The sequence below is a fragment of the Microtus ochrogaster genome, unplaced genomic scaffold (genome assembly GCF_000317375.1).
Source record: "Microtus ochrogaster isolate Prairie Vole_2 unplaced genomic scaffold, MicOch1.0 UNK1, whole genome shotgun sequence".
Lineage (NCBI taxonomy): Eukaryota > Metazoa > Chordata > Mammalia > Rodentia > Cricetidae > Microtus > Microtus ochrogaster.
Genome location: NW_004949099.1, coordinates 27,859,339 through 27,877,680, shown reverse-complemented (window position 1 = coordinate 27,877,680; position 18,342 = coordinate 27,859,339). Strand labels below are relative to the sequence as shown.

General features: G+C 53.2%; 1 protein-coding gene across 9 annotated transcripts in view; it reads left to right on the top strand.

The window, feature by feature from the left end:
• The window catches only part of Atp2b2 (ATPase plasma membrane Ca2+ transporting 2), a 320,647-nt gene that overhangs the window by 149,065 nt on the left and 153,240 nt on the right, over window positions 1–18,342 (top strand). Inside the window, exon 1 of one of the 9 annotated variants that reach the window (XM_026788028.1) lies at window positions 8,928–9,008. The exons of the other annotated variants lie outside the window; for them this stretch is intronic. The gene's annotated coding sequence lies outside the window, so the exon portion shown is untranslated. Of the gene's footprint in view, window positions 1–8,927; window positions 9,009–18,342 lie in introns of those variants that run through there. 9 annotated transcript variants of the gene reach the window in all.

The following is an 18,342-nucleotide window of genomic DNA, read 5'->3' as shown; positions in this document are numbered from 1 at the left end:
AAGGGACCCTAGTGTGAGCCCCAGGGCTCCTAGTGTGAGCCCCAGGGTTGCAGCCCACGTTTCTCCCTGGCATTCTTAAACTCCTCCATGGCCATGGTCACGGCCAGGGTGAGGAAAGTGATGGCCATTGGCCATGTGAAACAGGTAGGTGGGAGGAGGTCTGCCTTCAAGGAGGAAGACACGGTCCTGCCCCCTGTAGCTGCCTCAGGTAGGCGGAGCCCGCATGCCCTTTTGTCAATTGCTATTTTTAGCAGAGCAGGCAAGGAGCAACAGAACCCTGCACGGGAGCTGACTATAAATGACATTCCTGTGGTGGTGATTGTGTGTGTGTGTGTGTGTGTGTGTGTGTGTGTGTGTGTGTGTGTGTGTGTGTGTTTCCCCAAACATCTTAAATTGTCTGTAGAATGTAGCCTTGCCCTTCAATGTAGCCCAGCAGCCCTCCGAGTGACTTCATCCCAAACCCAGCTGGCAGATCTCTCAAGGGGATCTCCGTGCAGTTCTACAAAACTGCAAACTCCTCACTCATATTTTAGAGGTTTTTATATCCATGTATTTTGCGTGTGTGTGTGTGTGTTTGTGTGTGTGCAAGCCAAAGCAACTTACTTGCAGGAGTCAGTTCCTTCCATGTGGTTCCCAGGGGCTGACCTTGTGTTCAACATTATGTTTGGCAGCGAGTGCCCTTACCACTCTGCCATCTAGCCAGCTCCAACCTCCATTTTGCAGATGATGGAACGGGGAAAGACAGTGGTCAGGAGAAGTGAGACCTGTGGGCAGAATTCACAAGAGCCCATAAACGACACCATCTCCCTGTTACACCCTGCCCCATGGACGGCACCATCTCCCTGTTACACCCCTGCTCTGGAGAGGCAGCAGCCTTCGGCCAGTGCCACACAGGAAGATTCCAGATCAGAACTTATTCCAGGGCTCCAGGGCCAGCAGGTTTGTGGACCATAGGAGAGGAACCGAGGCGTGGAGAGACCAAGACAGTTTGTGTCTCATGTGGTCAAACACTGGAGAATTTAGAGAAGGGACCCTCAGTGCTCCAGAGGCAGAGAGGGCTGGGGCAGAGGCTTTGGGTACAGAGGCAAAGCAAGAAAGGGGGAGAGAAAGAGAGCAAGGTCTTCACTGGCCAACTTAGAGTGGTCTCTCATTGGTGTTGCCTGGAACCCTTGGACAGAGCAGAGTGGCAACCATCAGGAAGCAATGTGCCCAGTCCTCCAGTAGCCATCAGAGCCCAAGGCTGGGGCAAATGAAAAGGACTAGTGGAGAAAATGGCCAGCCCCGGTTACCATGCACGGCTGGTACCTGTGCCCAGGCAGCTCTTAGGAAAGTAGATGCCATCCTTATAGGGTTTACTGTCACCTGGAAAGGGTCTAAGTTGCCAGTGAGGTCACAGGCAAGCACCACAAGCAATTCCAGGACTCCACGGGGCAAGGTTGCCTCCAAGTCACACCGTGCAAGGTACAGGTGCTTGTGCCCCAGAGAAGGGGCTTATGGGTAATTTCACAAAGTAGTTTGTGCTTGCCATACCTAACAGGAACAATATTTTAGGCCTTGTCTCAGTTCATTCCCAAGATAGACTAAGATGGATGTTCCTGTCACGTGACTGATAAAGAAATAGGGCTCAGAGAGGTAGAGTGATTTTCCCAGGGCCACACAGCCAACGCATGGCAGAGTTCATATTTGAGTTGAGCTCTGCACAAACCAATAATGATGCTCTAGGTTAGACCTCTTGGCCTCTAGCCAGCACTGTTCTAGGGACTGGGTTGGGATTAGGTGCTCCTTAGGGGCTGATGTGTTGGTTCTTCTATGGGGTTGCATCTCAGTGCTTTAGCCAAGTCATGAAAGAGATGCTTTCCAGTTATGTGGTTCTAGGGTGCCTGAGGTACCCCAGGAGAAGGAAGGGGGAAATTCTTCTTACAAAGGCACCCCTCAGCACCTCCCCAAGATTTCCAGACTTCCTCCTTTCTTTCCTTCTTTGTCATCTATAAGCTCTACTTCCAGAAGACAGTACCCATACCATTAAGCATATAGTAGGTGCTTAATTAATGCTGAAGTGCGAAGCAGTGCCCACTTCAGATTCTTTCTAATTTGGTTTGCAATCAAAGTCCAGCTGTCATATGAGTTGAAGATGTCACCTTGGCAGAGTGGAGATGAAGGAGACACAAGCTGAATTTTTCTAAGCACCTATTATATACCACATGTATACACATGGCTTACTCATGCCTTCTGGAGTGCCATTAACCCCAAGCATTGCTTCCACTTGGCTGATGTAAGAACTGAAATTCAAACTAGCTCAGCAACCATCTCTCAGCCACCCAGACCTAAGCAGCAGAGATAGGGTTCAGTTACAATCACCTTGACCCCTAACCCTGCTCCTCTGTGCCCCCAAGAATGGCACAGTACCTTGTTCCTATTGGACATGCCCTTCCATGTTCTCCTTCTATTGAGTCTTTGTCAGGGGAATGCCAGGTCATGGGGACTGGGGGATAAAGTCAGACTGTCATAGATGCTCCTGAGTCTGTCCTATCCTGGTGACTGCTGGTACAGTGTTCTTTCCTGACTCGCTGTGGGCTGGTGGTGACAGCAGCCTGCACTCAGGCAGACTGTTGTAGCTTCATTGGTGAGCCACAGCTAGTGAAGATGAACTCCAAGCAAGGTGACCTCACAGGGTGATTAGATTTCTTCATGGGCCAGAAGACCCCATCACTGGCTTTGTGGTGCATGTCGTAAGGGAAGCAGCCCCCGCTTGGCCTCAGACTGTGAGCGGGGAAGACTGGTCTGGGTGGAGGGCAGGGCAGTGTGTCCATGTGAACCAGCTCAAGACAGCTCTCAGGAGGAATTCCCAGCAGCCTCTGGGGAGGATGTATAAGGCCTAGCTTAAAGAAATCAGTCAAGTCCATCAGTATCACCCAGATCAGCTATCAAGGGCAGCCAGTCCATGAGCCCAGCTCTGGCTCTCACCCTGCCTTTTCCTCTCATTCCTCCCTGCTCCCCAAGGCTACTTGCAGAAGTTCCCAGCAAGAGGCAAACCTCCCCAAGACCATTAACAGGGAGACAAAGAGTTACTCAGCTGCATCCCATCTACGCCTAGCAGCTGGGCAGGTTTGCGCTAGTGCTCTCTGAGCCTCTGTCTGATCATCTGTGAAATGGGGTGATACATTGCCTTGAAGGGCCCAGGGAGGCTTTCAATGCATCCTCGTGTGAGAAGGTCCTAGGGTAACCTGGGCATACAGTGATTCTTCCAACCTGGCCACCTCTTAGTCACACTAAGCAACAGTCCTGGCTTCCCTGAGACTGGTATCAGCAGTGCCACCCAGGGCCAGTCCAGACCCTGTTGGGGGACATTGTGCCCTGACTTACTCTCAACTCATTTCCTATCCCCTGTCAGGTCTCCTACAGTCTGCCCTCCTCCACACTCTGGGCATGGTCACTGGTGTTTCTGACGTTCTCCATTGGCCCCTTTCGCTCACTGAGAAGCTAGCAGGGTTGAATGTGAGGAGATGGCCAGGAAGAGAGCAGGTTCATACGAACCTCAGCCTCAGTTTTCTCTGGGAGCCTTCCCAGGATACGGACAGGAATCTGTAGAGTGGCCACACGGCCACCCCATGCCATTGCTCGCCCCTGCAGTCCTTCAGCCCTCCTTTCCCCTTCCTTAGAATTGCATGGTGCTTTCCAGCCTCAGGACCCTCGCACAGTCTACCCCTGTTGCCTGGTACACCCAGCCCCCTGCTCAGCCTCTAGATACTGCTTAGTCACAGTCCTGCAGGGAAGCCACTGAGTCCTTCTGCCCTCACCAAGAGGTCTGATGCCCTGTGAGCACTCTATGCCCTGTCTCACTCTCCCATGGGTGTACCCTGAGGTTCTCCATTCTCCCGTGTTCTCCCTATCTGGCAATTTTCTTGCAACTGGGAATCAGGTGCTGATGGATACTGCGTCTGTGAGCTTGGAGATGTGGGAACTGTGTGGAAGTGTACTCGTCATTTGGAAAGAAATCTGTCCGGAGTCAAACAGCACTCCAGGAGCGTGGGTGGGACCAGGTCAGTTCCAGCCCTGTGCTCTTAGTGCCCACTTGGGCTCCCTGGCCATCTTAGGGTACCATGGAGATCTGAGAGACAAATGAGCTCCCTAGAAGTCCCCAGAAGATCTGAATAGCAGGGAAGGGCTGTAATGGCTGGGGACAGCCCCAGAATGAGCCTATGGACCCAGCTATAGAATGGAAGACTCCCAGAAGAGCCTAATTTCTGGTTCTGATTCCATCTATGGAACCCTGGGTTTGGGGTCCCCATACTCTACCCAGATTCTCCATCAGTAAAATGACATAGTACTCTGTACACTGGGGCTGCTGTGCATGTGGGTAAGTGTGTGCATGTGAGCGTGTGTGTGCATGTGTGTGAGCGTGTGTGTGTGTACGCACGTATGTTTCTGTAGAATGTATGGAAGCATGCATGTTAGCACTAAGAAAAGTGCCAAAGAAGTCACTATGCAACAACCATGCAACACAGACACCAGAGAAGATGCCCTCTGCCCTGATTTCTCACCTGTGCGCCCCCGACACTCAGAAGTTGGCTCCACTCATATCACCTGCTACCCCCTCTGCCTTGCCCTCTTCTGGGAAGCCCAGTCCCTCCCAGGTCCCACAGTCTCCACCGTGTAGGAGAGCAGAGAGATCCCAGTGCTGTGTTCCAATCATCCACCCTGTGCCACACAGCCGTGAGCAAGCCACACACCCTCTCTGGTCTTGCTTCCTACCTCCAGGTTGAGAACTGATTGTACCACATACTCCTTGGATAGTGATGAGCAATGAGTGACAATTTGTGTGTTGCAAGCCAACAAGGAGGGGCCTGACAAATGTCCAGTTCCCTTCCTCCTCCTCCTGCTATCCCAGGACTCGTCACCTCCACCCTGTCTGTCCCTGCCTTCCTGCTCTTCTCCCATCAGGAGAACTGAAGTCCACACACACTCAAGTAACTGGAGACCCCAACACACAGCCTTCTATTCAGTGAGAACTGAAGGCTTGATTGGCTGACGCACACAAAGAAATGACTTCATGATCTGCTGCGTGTGGCTGATGCGACTTTTGAGGATAAGAGCTCCAGCCTCCTGTCCCAGTTAAGGCCTCTCCAGACAGGGGCACTCAAGTGAAGGTGGGGGTTTTCCTCTATCCCTTCTAAGCTTAGCATACCGAGGGAACTCCACTCATTGGCAAACTTCCTACACTAGAAGCCCCAGTTCAAAGAACATTTCCAGAGCCACCAAGAAAGGCAAACACAGACCTGTTCCAGGGATTGCGTTTTCATTCAACAAACTTGCACTGACTGTTTAGATCAATAGATATTGAGGCTTCGTGTCCATTGCCAGGAATGCCACGGGAAAATGAGATCCAGGTTCCTGTCCCCAGGAATACATCCGCATGATAAACACATACGCATAGGAAGGTCAGCTGATGGAGCAGGGAACTCTGGGAGGCGCTCAGGAAGGACGGGCTGCTGGAGAGGACTCCTGAAGGATGAGGAGGAGTTCTCCAGGCAGGAGGCGGGAAGCAGGGTATGGAATCAGAAGGTAATGGGAGTGTCAGAGCAGGGCTGCAGGGGTGGGCAGGTAGAGTTTTCAGAACAGGTAGAGACCAAGGTCATCAAGGTCACAAGGCAGAGTGGATGGCGGGGAAGTGGCTGTGCACACTGGCAAGACGGTGCCAGCCTGAGGGGAGCACGAAGGAGGTTGTTTCTCTCCTAGGATACAGACAGATGCTCTTGGTGACAGTGGCCACGTGCCTTAAGGGTACCCTCCCATCTCTCCATGGAAAGCCAGTGACCCAGGCCAGAGGCCACTGGCTTCTGACTCCAGCAGACTGATCTTGACAAAGTGGCTTTCTCCTTTCATCCCTGGCCCTGGTCCTAAGCTCTTCCTCGGTGTTGCTAACTAAACCCAGGAGTCACCAGTTGCTCTCCTGCCCTTCCGACGCCTCACCCCTGCCCTGTCCCTGACCCTCAGACCAGATCCACCATAAGCCAGCTCAGGCTGGATGAAAAACTGCTGGTGACCCTCCCAGCCGGCCACCTGCCTATGTGCCCTATTCCCCACAGGTAGCCCTGATCTGTCACGTCCAACCTCTTCAGGATTGCAACATACATGCCTTGTTTGTCTGATTGCCCAATGCCCCAACTTGCCCAGACCCCTGGCCCCTAACATATCCTGGAAGAGCAACACAGTGACCTAGAAGTAGCCACGGCCAAAAGAGGAGGCCCAAGGTCCATGGCTGGGTCAGGCAGATGTCCCTGGCCACCTCCCACCCTCTAGGACATCATTAGGCAAAGCATTCATAGCCTTTCCCTTTGAGTCCCAGCCTGAACCACTGTACTGTGGGAAGTCCAGTTCCCCGGGGTCTTGCTGGGTCTGGTACTTGGTGGGTCAAAATCACACAGCAGTGACTCAGTCAGGACTTTATTGCATCTATAACATGCTGGCACCTAGTATATGGGGCCCTAGGGAGCCATCCAATGCAGACACAGCCCAATGAGAGGAACAGACCTGTAGACCGGCACAGCATGGTATGGTCAAAGATGAGACTGAGGCGAGCTAACTGAGTAAGTGAAAGTAGTAGGAGTGTCTGGAAAAGGAGAAGATGAATATGGCTTTGCAGGATGAGTGCAATTTCATGGACCTAGAAGCCACTGGGATACAGACTCAGAGACAGACGGACACGGGGCCTGGCTCACAAGGAGATGGCTATCTGGGTTCATTTCTGTCGGATGCTAGTTTTAGACTCTAAGAAGCAAAATCTGAAACTGATTGAATGTTGGAGCTCTTGGTATCTGTGAGTGAAGCCAACATGTCTCCATGGTCTCACTGGGCAGGCTGGACTCAGTCCTTCAAAGGAAATGAGTACTGGGGCCCCTGCCAGGCACCCCCACTATCTATTACCTGTAGGCAACCTGGACTTGGGCCTGAAGACCTCAATCACAGGGACAGTTTATCTAGACAACTGTGTAGCTTTACCCTGACAACCACATCCAGGCTTCTCCTCTAAATCTTCACAGTAGCCCCCAGGGTTCAAGGCCCTGTGGTTCCCTGATCTGCAAGTGACTCTGTGCCTGACACAGGAAGAGACATAGTGGGGAAATGGGTGACTCCCAGCTCCCATTCTCTGGGTTCACTCCAGACACAGACATGATGACAGACTCCTGCACCCACAGTCAGCTGGCCAAGGCTTCTCACCTGCTGCCCTGTAGGCCCACCTCCCTGAGCCAAGGTCCAGGGGTTTCTCTAGGCCTTGGTGGGGGCAGGGTGGCCTCTAGCCTCCCAGCCTGGCCCTTGGTCATAAGGACAGTGTTGATTGGGAGTTTATATGACCACTAGAATGCCCCCAGGAAGGGTGGGGTTAAAGAGAAGCAGAGATGAGGCTGGTTTTTTTTGGGGGGGGGCACGGGCAAGAGTCCCTCTGATGGGGCCCGAGGCTCTCCAGTGTCAACCCCAGAAAGGGGTCATCCCCGAGTCACATTCTTGTTCCACGGACAATTACCAGGCCTGGACATCCTCAGCGTCTGGGCACCCCCACCTCTGTACATGCTCACACATGCAGACCGCTGCTTGGCAGGGGTAGGTGGGGCCCTATGATCAGTCTGGGGGTTTGAAGATCAGTGGGGCTGGTGGTGGTATGACCTTGCTCTGGGGCCCTGCCTTGGGCTCTGCTCTGGCTCTCTCCCTCCTCAGCCCCTCTCTGCGTGGCGGGTTCTGATTTTGGTGCAGTGCAGACTTTTCAGCTTAACGAGACAAATTGATATTCTGTGCCAGCCGGGGATGGAGCAGCAACAGGACGCTCAGAAAGGCGGGTGGCTCCTAGGTGGGCAGAAGTGGGGGTAGGGAAGGAGGCAGCTTTTGTCTGGAACTGGCTCAAGGGGCACCCCCCCCCTTGTCCTGCCCTTCCTGCACCCACACAGGCTGACAGATGCTCCAACACACTGGCCTTGAAGGTCTTTCTATAGGCCATACCCTCTTTCCAGCAGGATGCCACTCCTGGGTGTGTAGAGGCATGACCATAGTGTGTGGGGGTACCTCAGCCAGTGAGGAAAGTGAAGGGAAAACTCCTCATCCAATGAGACCCCCTCAGCTGCCTGCTAGGGTGCTAGTCCCCCTGGTATTACAGTCCAGGTCTGTCTGGAATTGAGAGTCCACAGGTCTGCTCCGAGAGGAGCTGAAACAGGAGGAAGTGAGCAGCTGGATAGGGGAGTCCATTCCTGCAGACTCCAAAATGGAATCACTCTGGAGTCCCTAGAAGTGGTTAGCCACCAGTGGGGTCACCCCCAACTCATTACAGATACCTTGGCCGATAGTGGGAATGTGGTAACACTCCAGCGGAGAAATGGCCTCTTCAAGGGTTCTCCTGATTCGACCCATCCCCACCTTGGGGCAGGTAGGCACACCCAGGCACCTTGTGGGGATGCAGAGGGGTGTAGGTGACAGCGGGCAGCTGACTGGGGAGTCTGCTCCACAGACCCTGTCACCATACGAGCATTTAGGTGTTCCCACTTTGTGCGGTCTTTGCTCCCAAGTATAGAGGCATTTTGTCAGTATCTGGGGAGGCTGGAACCCCCACCCTAGCTAACAAAGTAGGAAGTGACTTGGGGAAGGCTTGTGAAAACAGTGCCTCCTCCTTTGCTCTCACCAACCCCTGATCGTCCGGGGCTGGGTCCTGACCCTCCCCTCCTCGTGCCCTTGACACAGCCTCCAGCGAGAGGGGATCTGGCCTCTCCCTGGGGTTCTGCGGGCGACCGCCGATGCGTCCCACGGGAGTGATGCCCGGCACAGCGCTCCCGGACGCAGGGTGGTTTGGTCCGCGCTCGAGCCCCTCCCCCGGCGGCCGCGCCCCCCCAGCCTCAGGCGCGATGGTACAGTCTGCGCAGGGACCGGGCGCGCGGGCTGGGCTCCGCGCGGCGCCAGCTGCCGCACCGCGATTACGGACTGCCCGCCTGGAACCCGAGCCGATCGCTGGCGATTGCCTTAGCCAAGTAAGTAACCGGCATCTCTCCCCTCACCCAAGCTTGAGAAAATAAAAAATAAAGGAGCCTGGTCCTGCTCTCCCCTTCCACCCTCACCTATTTGATTTGATTTGATTTGATTTGATTGCATTTGCCGTTTTTTCCCCCTAGTGCTGATGGTGGCGGCGGGAAGAGGGGGGTGGTGGGAGCTTGACTTGTTTATCTGAAGGCAGCTGGAGATGCTTGGGATCCCGGGCTGAGGGACAGTCCAGGGTGAGGGGCTGGGTGGGGGCTGGGGACAGGAGCAGGGAGTACCATAGAAGGGGATGCAGGGTCTCAGGTGGATGCTGGTGGCCTCCAGATGGCATATGCCCCCAAGATGTTATGCAAGGGCTAGTGGTGGCAGCCGGTCTGCAGAAACACCAGTCTCCTCTTGATCCTGGCCTCTGGAAGACATAGAGTACTGGAAGGTGTCCCAGGAAAGAGCCAAGGGGAGGCTCTTGTGGAGGGTCCCTTTGATGATGGACCGCTGTGTACAGGGATCCACTGGCTGAGGAGAGCTAGGCATGTGGTGACAGGGATGTGTCCCAAGTCCCCTCGATGGCAGGCAGGGGCAGGAGTGGGTGGGCAGGCCATTTTGCTGCAGTCATGCTAGATGGATGGAGGAGTTGGCACTTTCAGCCCGAAAGCCCAGCTCCTCACTAGACTACTAGTCTAGGTGAACCCTCTGAGCACCGAGACACCTGGGGCTCCTCCCTGCCTCCCTGAAGGATCCGGACCTTCTAGGGTGGGCAAGTACTGACAGCCACCCCCTTTGAGCCAAGTAGCTGACCTCTGCTCCACATACTGAGTGGTGAGGGGACCCTGCAGCTGGCCGACCCCCATCAGGGAAGCCCCCCCTCCTTAGAGGCTGAACCTGGCTCGACCTTCAGAAGGGTAAGGGAGTAGGCCGGCCACCAGCAGAGCCGAGAGTAGAGGGTCTTATTGTGACGCTGAGTCCCAGCAGTATGGAAGGGGCTCCCCTCCACTGGGCATGGCTCTCTACATCACTAGGAGGAGCAGAGCTGACGTTTGGGGCATTTCCCAGAGCGGCGGTTGCCATCCGGAGAAATTCTCTTTTGACGTGTGCAGTAGGAGGGGGCTTGGAGCACAGGCCTTGGAGCTTGGGGCTTCCGCCTGGTAACTTCCTTGAAGGGGCAGTGGCAAAGAGGGGCTGTGGTCTGGGGAGTCCGCAGGGGAAGAGGGACTAGGGGAGGATGCTAATGCCTCCCATTTAGCTACCTTCACAACCCAGTCCATTTGCATGAGGGTGCATGCATGTGCACAGATTCACTCCAGTGTCCATGGGCCAATACAGAACCCATGAGTAGTGCGTCATGCATGTTCATGTCATAAATGTAAACACACAATGCCTATACTGACAGATACACCATAGCCCCTGCACACACAGCGCACATCCCTGGCTTCCTAGGACCCTGTGCTGAATGCAGCATGAACACTCAAGCGGGTGTAACCTGCCCCCACATGAGTGCAGCCCTTGCACACACAGGGACCTGCAGCAGCTACAATAATGTACTCTCTACCCATGTGAGGGCTGCCCCAGGAGCGCAGGTGACAGATGCTCGACACTGGAATGCCTGTCAACACAGCACCCTGGAATGTCCCCACAGGTGAATGTCAGTGCCACGTGTAAGACAACAGTGAACATTGCCGCTGCACCTCTGCAGACACGGGGTTATCCTTTCAGATTCCAGAAGCAAAGGTGGCCCTATGAGCTCTGGGAAGAGGCCCCCTGGGGGACTGACTGGGAGGCCAGAAGGACACTGGATCCTGAGTGGCCACCTAAGCTTCCTGAAGGCCCGAGAGGCGGGTCAGTCCACGTTCCTGGGGAACTGTGATTGGACTGAACAAGACCATCTGTGGTGATTGATGGTCTGCAGAGAAGGCTGCCTGGAGTTGGAAAGGAGACAGAGGAGGGGGTGGGTGCAGCTGCTGCCCATTGGTCAGACCACGAGCAGCCCAGAAAGCCCATCAGCCCTTTCTGGAGCCAGGAAGCCAGCCCACTGGTGTGTGGCCTCTGAGAGCTGTGTCCCGGGGATTCCTTCAGTAGCCTCTAAATCCTCTGGTTAAGGGCAGAAAAGCTACCTATGATTTAGTGTGCAGAGTGAGAGACACCCACCCCTCCACAGCCTGCCCCCGCTCCCCTCACCCAGCCTTAATGGGAACGTTAACAAATGTTATGCCAGCTAACATCCACCAAGCTCTTTGCCCCATATACATTGCTTTGGTGCAACTATCCTAGTGTCACCACATCTCAGGTGAGAAACAAGAAGCTACCACCCTAGGTCACACAGCTAGACCTACTGGCACTTCCTTTTGAGCTCCTAGCCCCTCGGGTATGAGGTCAGGCCCAGTTGGAGCGCCACAGGACAGACACCCAACAGGGGTGGTTTCCTGTCTGCTGTGTCAGGAGCTTGGAAGGCCCTGCTGGCCTCTGTCAGATCTCACAAAAGAAGCAATAGTGGCCTGTGTGGACTCTGACTGTCCCCATGTGTTGCCTTCAGGTTGAAAGGAGGAGTGCCTCACACTCCGCTCCTGGCTACCTGTGTGACCTTGGCTGCACTACTGCAGCTCTCTGTCCTGAGTCTCCTCACCTGTGACCACAATGCCTGCCCCACCGAATCCTGCAGCTGGCTGAGAGCTGGGGCACTGGCATGGGGTGTGTGCAAAGAAACAGTTGGCATCAGGATCTGCAGACAGGATAAGGGCCAAGTCCAAGGTCAGAGGAAGAGAGAAAGGGAGGAAGAGTAGGGGCTGCAGGCTCCCTTGCCTTGGTGGCCAGAGGTGGAGTGGGAGAAGTCCCAAGTCTTGTCCCTTTATGCTTTAGGAGGTCTGTGCTACTGTTCCAAGTGCTTCAAAATTTAACCCTTTCCCCTCCAGGAGCTCAAGGGACTTGGAGAAGGTTTGGGGAAGCTAGGTGGACCTGGATGTCATCTTGCAAACAGGTCTTGGGAAAAATGGCCCCTCCTGTCTTAAATCTTGTTTCTCTCTAATTGGGGGTGAGGTGGGGGTTAAAGTAAACTATGGGGGATTTTTTAGCTATTATATGACCAGCTTATAGGATGTATAGGGTCAAGATTGGGAACCTGAAAGTGCAGAACGAGGCTCCTCCCATCGTCCTCAACTCCCAGCTGAGTGTCACAGGCACACATGTTGTAGAGATGGTCAGATTCCCCCCACCATTACCCTTACCTAGAGCACCTAGATCAGTGTGGGAGGCAGGGTACCTCTCCTGCTTAGAATCTGGGTACCTGGCCCACCCTGCTCTTCCTCGAGACCAGAATCGAATCGTAAACCTGAAAAGGTTCTTCTTCTCCTCCCTCTTCTCCTCCTCCGCCTCCTCCTTCTTCTTCTTTTTCTCTTCTTCCTCCTCTTCTTCTTCCTCCCCCTTCTCATTCTTCTCCTCCTTCTTTTTCTTTCTTCTTTCTTCTTCTTATTCCTGGTGGGAGCCTTAGATGAGGGAGTTGTTAGGGAGAAAGCCCCTGGACAGGGACAGCTAAGTGTCTGCTATGACCCTCATGGAGAGCTAACAGCAAGACAGGGGTGTTAGCAGGTGCTACCAGGTTTCAGGCAGGAGGACAGAACCTCGGGTTCCTAACTGACAACAGAGGAATGACAGTACCCACTTACCCGGCTCATGTGTGAGAGTGTGGAACTGCCGGGTACCATGAGAACAGATGAAGGTGGAATCACAGAGTATGGCGGGGAAACCCTACCACCACTGCCACCACTATTCAAGAGTGCCCCAGGCTAGCAGCTTTGTGTCAGGGCGAGTTGTGCACATGTGTGCACTGCCCAGGACTACTGTGTGTGTGTGTGCTCATAATAGGAACGGATGACCCTGTATGCAGCAAGCTGAGGACCTGCCCTGGCAAGGGTGCTGAGGCTGCCCCTGGTGTACAGTAGGGAACTCTGCAATGGAGTCTGGCAGAGTTTTAAGCCCCACGAGCATCACACATGAGCTGGGAACGTCTACAGGGCAGAACTGCACTCATGGCCAAGGACCATGGTGGTGAATGTGGGAAGGCCAGATGGTAAGGCATGGACAGGACAGAGATCCCCTAAGATAAAGGGGAAGTCTCGGCCTGAGGGTCAGATAAGCTGGGTTCCCCTGGCCACTGGACCCTGTTCCATGAGTGGCAGTGAACTTCAGTGCCTTTCATTCGGCTGGTATCTAGTGGTCTCAAACTGATTCCCTTGTGAATGGCCACCAGAGGACAGGGCCAAGACGTGTCGAGTGGTCTGCAGGATTGATGGTGGAGACTAAGGTGGTAAATTGTAGCCACTTTCTCTGCGGCCATCACAAATTTCTACAGTGTAGCTTAAAAAGCAGAAAGGTATTGCTATGGCCTCGAGGGCAGAAGTCTGACGTGAGGTTTGCCCAGTTGGCGCCTCCTGGAGGTGGCCAGGGAGAATCTGTCCCCGCTTATCCCCTAGCTTGGAGACCTGTGGCTGGTCTCTGCCTCTGTCTTCAGGCTCCTTCTTCGCCATGCCTGGTGTCTCCTAGGAAGATGCTTGCTCTGTGATTAGGGCCTACGAGTTGTAACAAACACGATGAAGAGATCCTGGTATGTTCTGAGGGTGCAGCTGGACCTGGGTATTTATTGAATGTTTTTAGCTTCTAGGAGCTGGTTTCTCCATCATTCTCAACCATTTTATAGCTAAAAGAAGCAAGGGCAGAGAGGTTAAGATGGTCCCCAAGTCACAGCAAGCGAAAAAGAACTGGGGTTTGAACCCACATCTTCTCTTCTCCATATTTTCAGAGCTCTGCTTGGGCCCATAGCTAGGATTCCAAGTGGCAATGGCTTCTGGGCCCCAGGGGTGCTGCTCACACCTGCCTTAACCATGAGAGACCAGCATGAGGAAGTGTGCCGAGAGCCACGGTCCCTTCCTAAGAAGCCCCACTACCCCATGTCCTTATCCTTGTGGGATCATAGTCATGACAACACACCGGTCCCCTTGTGAGGAACTATGCTGTGTCCTCAGTATTTGGTAAACATTTCTTCATTTTGCTGTGTGGGAGGGGATTGTTTCTAGCAAGTCACATCTTAGGGAGTTGACTCTAGCATTCAGCTGCATGTAGTGACACTAGTGGCTTATATTCAAGTTGTACCTCTGTAAAATGGGCACAGTACCAGTGCTCATCTTCCTTATGGTGGGGGTGGCTGTGGTGGGGGGCAAGAGTATTCAAGTCAAGTGCTCACTGTGGCACAGTCCAGGTTGAGCCTCAACACATTCGTCGGCTGTCAACTGTCTGTTGCAGTTGGCCCTCTAGGGACATGAGTTTTCACATCTGTGGATTCACAACAGCTGCCTAAGAAATGCTCAGTGGGCTTGGGAGGCAGCTCAGTCAGTGAAACGCCCGCTGTGCAAGCATGAGGACCTGAGTTCAAATCTCCACCTGCCCCATAAAAGCTGGGCGTGGTCATTCACAGGTACCCTTAGCTCCAGGGAAACAGAGACAGGCTGGGGAGCTTGCTGCCTGGCCAGTCTATCACATGGGTGACTCGGGTTATCAAAAGATAAGATAGAGAATAATAGTATAAGATTCCCAATGTTGATATCCAGCTTCCATGTGCATATATACAAGTGCATATGCCTACACACATGACACACACGCATGTACACACACCATACATTACATGTACACACAGAAAATATTCAAGAAAAATCTTATTTCTGCACTGAACATCCCAGACATTTTTCCTGTTTTTCCCCTAAATAACAAGTGTAAGGCTTGTCTGTGTGGGACTGACTATTATACATTACCTGGAGATGATTTTAAGTTTATGAGAGTGTAAAAACCCAGAGGACTGTCCTCTGTGATCCCAGCACTGAGGAGGTAGAGATAAGAGGATTGGGAGGTTACGGTCATCCTTTGCTGCATACCGTGGACTACATGTCACCCTGTCTCAACAAATAAATGACAGCCACAATCAAAAAAGATCCATGAGAGGATGTTCCTAGATTATATGCAATACTGTGGTGCTACGGGAGGAGCCAAGTGTCTGGAGATTGCGGGTTTGCAGGGGGTTCCTGAGGCCCAGAACCTCGGTTTCTCAAGGTTAAGAGTTCTTCCTTTGTTGTGTGAGGGTGTGGTGAGGTGCCGTATGGAAGCACTCTGCGGAGTTTCCATGGCACCAGAGAGCTTTAAATATAAACCCCAAGCCAGTATCGACTGCTGGGTGGCCTTGGGCCAGGAGCTTGGCTTCTCTGAGCTCAGCGTTCTGATCTATGAAAGTGGGATTGATTTCAGTTATCAACTAGGAATGTGTCTGAATGGGGTCCTGCTCGTACCTGGGCAAACTGATGGTGACCCCAGAAGGTCAGTCCCAGCCCAAGGAGGGAAGTTCTTGGTTTAAAAGGATCCGCAGCCAGCCTCCTGTGCTTTTGGTGTTGTGGCAAAGGCTGTAGGAGGAGCCACAGTGAATGACCCCATTTTGGGAGAAGCAGCACAAAGGAGGAAGCATGTGTCCCCTGTGCCACCTTAGAAAGCAGGGTTTATAAGAAGGCTTGTCCCTGCTGTTGGTACCACTCTGAGGGGCTGTCTGGCTGCCCCACCTGGCTGTCAAGGACACTTGGGGCCAGAGCTGAAGGGTGACCTGCGGAGCTGAGCTTTCAGGCGGTGGAGGGCTGAAGGGTCTGCTGGTGATCTTGGGGAGCATCCAGCCTTCCTTGGCCTTCTCAAGCTTTCATGGGGCAGGGTGCAACCCTCATTGCCTGGTAGGTAGCACCATGGTTAGAAATAAAAGCTAGACTCTGGCTGCTTGGCATCAAACCTGGACTTAGTCACACTGGCTGTGTGGCCTCCATCTGTTTCTGAGCTTCCACAACTGTGACCTGGGCAGTAAAGTGTCCCCTGTGCCATGGTGTCATACAGACAGATTATCTCTCAGATGTCACTCTGACATTTTGGCACATTGAAGGAGGGGGAGGGTGGTTCTCATAGCCACTTTAGCTTTCTTAAACAGCTTAATATTGTTATAGTTTAGAGTTAGCAAAATCCAGGGAACAAGAAGAAAGACTTGGCAGGGGGCCACCAGGTTATGGGGACAAAGGAGCCTCCATCTACCACTTCCCCAGGAGCCCCTGTTTCCCAAAAGCTCGAGTGTTCACCCCTCAGAACTGCTTTTGGAATGCCTGCATGCAGCTGGTGCTTAATAAATGCCAGCTCAAAACAGCAAGCAGCACAATCCAGGGAGGACTGGAAAGCATGTGTTTGGAGATTCCAGTGCCTGCCCCTCTGCTTCTCTCCTGTGTAATTTGCTACAAATCCCATAACTTCTCTCTGCCTTAACTCGCCTGTCTTTGAAATAGGGATAACAGAAGCCTCCAACTCAAAAAAAAAAAATGAGGATTAATCAAATACAAGTGAAGTAATTAGGTAGATGTGCCAGCAACTGTTACGTCATGAGCATCTAGTGAATTCCTTCTGACCCCATAAATAATAGCAAAAGTAAACACGGTTAACAAAGTAACAGCCATCAGGAATCCCTAAGGCTCCAGATGTTGCTTTGTTGGGGTTGTGTAACTGGCCTTCCCTGTCCAGGCACAGGCCAGTGTGGACCCTTTGTGATATGGGTCTGGGGTTCTGTGAGTCTTACAGAGAAAGGAGTTTGGTATGAAAGGAAGGGAGGCATTGTTGGTCCAGATTGCACTAGGCAAGGAGGACGCTCATCAGACAGGGTTTCCCTGCTACACCAGGGGAAACAGCAGATCTGGGCTATACACCCTGCCCCAGGTCAGCAGAGCCTACTGACCACCCTGTCCTTTCCCAGTGGGCTTCTGGCCTCATGGAGGCTGCCAGCAGCTGCTGCAGAACGACAGGCAGAACTCTCTCCTGGAGAGATCAGAAGCCCTGGGCAGCCTATTTAGCTGCCAGGCAGGGATGAGCCACCAGGTGGCTGAGGGAGGGGATGCTGCAGAGACCTGGGAATGGAGTGGCCTGGCATTAACAGACACTCCGGACAAGTCCTTATCTAGATATTAGTTTCTTATTTTTGAAACAAAGACTTGGGCTCAGATGACTTCAAAATTCTCAAGTTCAAAGTCACTCAGATGTTTCTAAGAGCCAAGGTCATGGGAAGGGGCTGGTGGGAGGAAAGGAGCTGGCATCTGTGCAGGGAAGGCATGCCCATCACTATGTCCCTCTCATGGGACTTGGCTGGAGACATCACTCAGCAGAAAGGGACCAACACAGGAAGGTGTGGGGCAGGACAGGGCAGCAGATATATGAACCTTTAGCTTGAGCCTCAGCCTCGTCTTTGGGGGGCTCTGGAACATAACCTGCACCTCAGGATGTCTCCAGACCTTTGGCTAGTATAGTGGCCCTCAGTGTCTTGTATGGGAACAGTTGTGGATGTGACTGCTCTCTGAGCACCAAGATGTGAAGTGTGAGCATGCACTGGTGTGGCTGCCTGCTCCCAGTTTGGGCATCTGTGCATAGGGAAGGCAGCTGGACTCCTGTGGCTCAGGAGCTACTGCAGAGAAGCCCCAGCTGGTGAAGGGAGTCTTCTGGGGACCCCCACACTACCGCTCTCCCATGTGTAGCTGGAGCCCAGGCTTCCGGGTTGCAGTCTCCTCCCAAGTGTCTGAAGGCAGGATATTAAGAGCTCTTTAGGCCACTTCTAAATTTATCAACTTTGGTGACTCACTTCAGATGGAAATGAGTCCCTTCTCATGCCGCCCCAGCCCTGGCTTCTGAGCTTAGAGCATCTTGGAGAAGGGAGGGACTACAGGCTAGAAACAAACACTGACTGAGCACTTGGGTGTGCCAATTCTCTTACTGCATCGGGATGGCCACTGGTAACAGGAGGTGCCCAGATGGGACTCTGGCCCTGAGCACCTTTTGGGACTCAGCCTGGCTGATTTGTTGGGTTCTCCAAGGCCTCCAATTTATCATCTGAACAGTGATCCAGGGTAGTGAAGAGTTCACAGCCTAGACTTGTGTGTTACCACACTGGGAATGGTGTGGAGTGTGGCTGGCACTGGGAACCACAGCTGTTTCTGGGCCTTTCCTTGGGAGACCTGGTTCTCTGATGGTTTCTGAGGAAGTGTATTCTAAGTTGAGTGACAATGTTGCCATCCTTATCCCTGGGACTCCCCCATTCTCTGAAGGGGGACTGTGGGCATGGTCACCTCCACATACTCTGAAGTCTCAGAGGAACCCTATGCCCTAACCATCTGAGAGAGGCCTTGATGACTGGATCCCATACAGATATGCAGGCATGGTCTGGAAGAGAGAGGCATCTGCACTAGGCTGTCACAGCCAAGAGGAACAGAGTTGGGAACTCAGGCATCCCCC